General features: G+C 57.8%; 1 long non-coding RNA gene across 2 annotated transcripts; it reads left to right on the top strand.

Moving 5' to 3' along the window:
* Nucleotides 1-432: 432 nt before the first annotated feature.
* On the top strand, nucleotides 433-4,612 carry LOC125963048 (uncharacterized). Of its 2 annotated transcripts, XR_007474804.1 has the most exons (4): nucleotides 433-659; nucleotides 1,063-1,155; nucleotides 1,450-1,502; nucleotides 1,998-3,542. It is a non-coding gene; the product is annotated as an uncharacterized LOC125963048 (long non-coding RNA). The 2 variants fall into 2 exon arrangements; XR_007474803.1 differs by lacking the exons at nucleotides 1,450-1,502; nucleotides 1,998-3,542 and adding an exon at nucleotides 3,891-4,612.
* The last annotated feature ends 312 nt before the right edge of the window (nucleotides 4,613-4,924 follow it).

Raw genomic sequence — 4,924 nt, 5'->3', positions numbered from 1 at the left:
GAACCTGGGCCCCCTGCATTGCCGGCGTGGAGTCTTATCCACGGCACCACCAGGGAAGTCCCCTTCTGTACCTTTTGGTACTTTACAGCAGGCCTGTATCATCTATTCTAAAGACATACATACTTGCACTTATTAACGGATCAAACGGGCTCTTGGCAGAGCTGCTGAGGGTAAGGCAGAGACGCACTGGGTAGGAACTCCAGGCTGCGGTCCTCCCTTTGTGGGGTCATGGGGTCAAGGGGCGTGGCCCGGGGTCTGGACTCCAGGCCTGAGATGGCTCCCACCCAGCCCCCAGGCCTTGCGCACACAGGGTGGAGTTTCGGTTCGGTTCCTGTGGTCTTTGTGATGTCATCTGGCCTCCTCCTCTGGGGAACACCAACTCCTCTCAGCTCCCCACCAGGCCCGTTCCGTCATCCTCTGGGTGTCTTTAGATCCGTCCTCTGACTTGACCCGCAGGATTCAGACCCTTAGAAGGCCACAGCAGGGGGTCCCCAGCCCTCCCAAGTGCTGTTATTTGTCCTCAGTGTCTGGCCCACCATGGCCTCGTGGTCCCTGCCACAGACACTGCCTTCAAGGGATGCTTTGACGACTGCTCAGAGCAGCCCCTGCCAGGCTAGGAGGAGCTGATGCTGGAAGGGAGGGCCGAGTGAGAAGCCTGGGTAAGCCATTTCCTGTCTTCCTGGCAGTCCTGGGAAGGGACAGTTGGCTGTGTGGTCCAGCTGTGGGCTAGAATCCCTGCCCTCCTCCACCTCCTTGGCCTGGCGCAGGATGGATGCTACAAGCCAGTTCTGCAGATGAGGTAACCGTGCCCAGAGCTGTTCAGCCTTAGGTGTGGTGGAAGTTGTCTGGGGTGACCTGTTCTCCTAGACCAGCTCCTCTGCTGAGTGACCTTGGGCAAGTCACATCCCCATTCTGAGTCTCAGTTTTCTCATCTGTGAAGTGGGATCAGTAATGTCTTGTTTCAGGATCTCCGAGTCGTGAAGGCCTCGGATGGCAGGTAGATCTGTGTAGATTATTGCCATACGCTGCCTCCTCCCAAACTTCGATGTGCCTGCTTCCTAGGGAGTATGAGCTTCCAGAGGGTCACACTCCCGGTCCAGGAGGCGCCAGCGTGGACTTGGGCCAGTCAGACCTGCTGAAGAAGCCGGTGATCAGGTTAGCTCACGGGCAAGAGGATGCCAGCCCTAGGGGAGCACAAAACCACTTCCTGGCCCACCTCCTTCCTCTCTAAATGATATTAATTTGGGCCCAATCCTTGGCTGCCACTGACTTAGACCTGACTTAACCTGCAGTGATCCCTGGGGGAAGGAAGGGTGCTAAGGGCTGAGCTTTCCCCAGGGGCCTGTCTGCATTAGAATTGCCAACTTACCACGCCAACAGGTCCCATTTGGGTACCACCTGGCTGCTTTACATGGATTAACTTATTTTCTCCTTGTGGCCACCCTAAAGGAGAAAGGCTCGTTGGTCCCATTTCACAGATGAGGAAGCTGAGGCACTGAGAGGTATGGAATTTGAAAGCAAGTGGTCCGGCTCAGAGTGGAGGGGAGTGGAAGGTACAGTCAGCCGGGGGTGGAGGCCCCAGCAGGCGGGGAGAAGCCCAGCGCCCTCACTGCTCGCTCCAGGGGAGTCAAGCCGAGGGGAAAGTGTTCCGTATGCCCAGGGCTTTTTCCTTCTCAAAGCCCACCAGATTTCCCTTGGAACCTCCCAAGTGTGGAAGCAGGGGCTTCTGCCAGTGGCCCCGGGCTGGGACACGCCCGCGCTCTGTCTGCTTGGCCCACACGGGGCTTTAGAGTCAGAGGAAGCAGGCTCGGTTAGGCTTGGTCTCCAAATCAGGTGGCCTCACGCCCACTGTCCTGTGTGCCCTACGTCACCTGCTGGGGCCTGCGGGCATGTGAGTTCATGACTCCGCTGTGGAAATGTCAGGTCTCCTGGGTCAGAGCAGAAAGTCCGTCCAGTGCATAAGGAGGACCGCCGAGGCTTCCCCTCTCTCTCTACAGGTTTTGAGGAAACTGGGGTCCAGAGAGGGGTAACTTGCCCAGGTGGCTTGGTGTGTGGGATCCAGGCCCCGAAGACACAGCCTTTGCTTCTCTGGGTCTTCGTGACGTGAAGGGGCTGAACTCGGCCGTGTTCAAACTAACCCCCAGCCCCTGCTGGCTTCCCGCCACCTATCTCCCACCAGGGGCCTGGGAAAGGAAGCCTTACTCCCAGGTGCCCTTGTCACTTTTTCCGTGCTCATTTGCATGTGCCGCTCTCTGTGCTGAGGCCACCTTTGCTTGGGGTCACTGTGGGGATGACCTTGGGTGGAGCTTCCTGTGGCTGGCTCTGTCTTCTGCTGCAAGGCAGACCACGAAAGCCACACCAGGTGGGGCTCTGGGGGTCACATAGCCGCCTCCGTGGCCTGCAGCACCTGGTCCTTGTCGGAGGAGATAAGCCCTGGGGCCCCTCTGCCTCCCCTCCAGGCCCCCCTTATGCCGCAGTAACAGAGCAGTCTCCGGCAGGACGGCCGGATCCCCTCCTTTCGCCCCTCACCTGCCCGAGAGCCTGAAGCTGGCTCTTCACTTCCTCCCAGGACCAACCTAAGTTCAGCCTTGATCTATCCATCTTTCATGATCTGCCATTGCCCTTTGACCCTTTAGGCCAAGTTTGTTCCTCCGTCCTCTCGCCTCACTCCCACATCTCCACCTTTGCTTCCGCCATTGCTCCTGCCTGCAGTTTCAGTCCCTGTGGCCCCTCCCATCTGCTCAAGTCAACACTTTCAGGATTCCTTTAAGGCGAGCAGAAGCTCCCCCTTCTCCCGGGCTGGCTTTTCAGTGGTAGTGCCACCCTCTGCCACTACCACGTGCCACTTCTCCAGTCTCCTCCCATACCCAGTGCCTCTGCTACGCTCCCTGCCCTGGGTGACAGCTGCTGCAAGCAGGGCTTGGAACGGCTTCAGGAAAGGTCCGAGTGAGAGGCCACCCCAGGTGCAACAGCTCTGTCCTGTAAATGCCACACACAGGTTCCCCGAGAGAGTGGAAGCAGGTCACAGGCACAGCGGAAGGGAGCGTGTGGGCTCCTGACCATGAAGGCTGTGAGACTCACCCGACAGGTGCCTCTCTGAGATCCTGACCATGGTCTTTGGTCCCAGTGCCCTGGCGGGCCAAGGTGCAGCCCCCCTGGGCAGAGAAATCATTGCAACCATCTCTAAACGACTTCGGCAGCCGGGTCCTTATTCTAATAATTATGGTTACCATGCACAGCTTTAGATGCAAGCTTAAGATGTAAGTTAACACTTACAATAGCCCATGAGGCAGGGCAGATGCCAAGACCACTCTTCCCTCTTTCCGATGGGGAACTCCGAGTCGTCTGGTTGGGTAGCTCCTGAAGGCTGGTCTCCAGGTGGGTCCTCAGCTCCCAGATCCCATTCTCTGTCTATTATATATGCCTCCCCCTCGGACCCTTAGCATCGCATAGGGCTGTGGCCCCAGAAACAGAAGGGCCTTGGTTGAAGTTCCTGTCCCTGCACTCACTACCAGCTGGGTGGTCGTCGGCAAGTCCTGTCACCTCCCTGGGTCCCAGATGGTTCATCTGAAAAGGGATGTAAGGAAAGCCATCTTGAAGGGCCGTAAAGAGTCCACGGAGTGAAGTGACCCTCTCGGCACACTCTGCGCCCGGCAGTCCTCTGTCAATGCTGGCTGTCAGCGTGGCCTCTCTGTTAAAACACCCTTTCTTGCGGGGACAAATCCTGGTCGCTTCTCTGAGACCAGACTCATCCTGCCTTGTGTGTGTATCAGCAGTAACAGCCTCTTCTGTTCGTGGGGCTTCTAATTGTCTGATTGTTTCCGTGTGCTGGATCTTCTGTCGTTCCCTTGGGAAGCTGATGCAATGGGATTATTTTCTGCACTTGACAGATAAAGGAGACAAAGGAGCTTGCAAGGGCGTCAAGTCACTCAGCGAGAGCGGGCCAGCCAGGACCAGAACCAGAGCGTCAGGTGGCAGCTCAGCGGGGATTTTCTTGCAATACTTCCGCGGTTCCCTATTCATGCTTCACTTGAGCTCTTTTCGAAAACTGAAATCAAATTCCCGAAACCTCTCAAAAACCACACCAAATGGACAGTTGCCCACCTGCCTGGGGCCCAGGCTGTTGGCCCCAGACACCAGTGCTGGGTGCTTATTTAAGGCATTCACGCCTCCCCGTGCTGGCCGCACTTGTGGTCTGTGCAGGTCTCACTCCCCGACCCAGCTGGTCCTCTCTGTAATCTAATGCTCAACCTTTCCTCTCTGGGCCTCATGTTTCCCCTGTTCTAGAAGGTCTCCGAGGTCTCACCGGCTCTGCACCACGGTACCCAGGGTGCAAGGTGGCCGTGTTGTCACGAGGGAGCAGCTTCATCATTTCCATAGCCTGCGGGGCTCCCCAGAGGGGAAAACACACTGAAGCCGGCTTGCTCGGAGGCCCCGACCAAGCCACTTTCCTCTCGGGGCTGGGGGGGGCGGGCGGTTGGCTGGAACCAGCCTCTAATCAGAGAATACCCCCGAGGGCTTCCTCTGCTCCCCCTGCCATCCTCAAGGAGCAGGGAAGAGGGTGAGGGAGGGGCAGCCGGGTGGGGCAGGGGCAGAGAAATGCCCCTCCAAATTCCAGAGCTGCTCTCTTCACCAGGACAGTTTCTCTCAGAGGCAAGAGACCCAGGCTCTGCTGGGGCCGGACCCGCCACCCTACTTTCCAGAAGCCTTTAGAAGTGGGGGCTATGGACATCTGGTCCTCTCTGGCTTGCCCCAGTACAGGTAGCTGGAAACGGCTACCCACACCTTTCTCAGGGGGCCTCCCTCAGCCTCCTGCTCTTCTAGGAAAAAATCAGCCTCATCAAGTGTCAGGAGTCCCAGCCAGGGCCGGCATACTGTGGCAGACGCTTCTGGGCCTGCTTCGTGGCTCCTGGCCTTTGATCCC

Source organism: Orcinus orca, chromosome 2 (assembly GCF_937001465.1).
Source record: "Orcinus orca chromosome 2, mOrcOrc1.1, whole genome shotgun sequence".
NCBI classification, from domain to species: Eukaryota; Metazoa; Chordata; class Mammalia; order Artiodactyla; family Delphinidae; genus Orcinus; species Orcinus orca.
The sequence above is the reverse complement of the archived record's forward strand: the minus strand, read 5'-3'. Positions and strand labels throughout refer to the sequence as shown.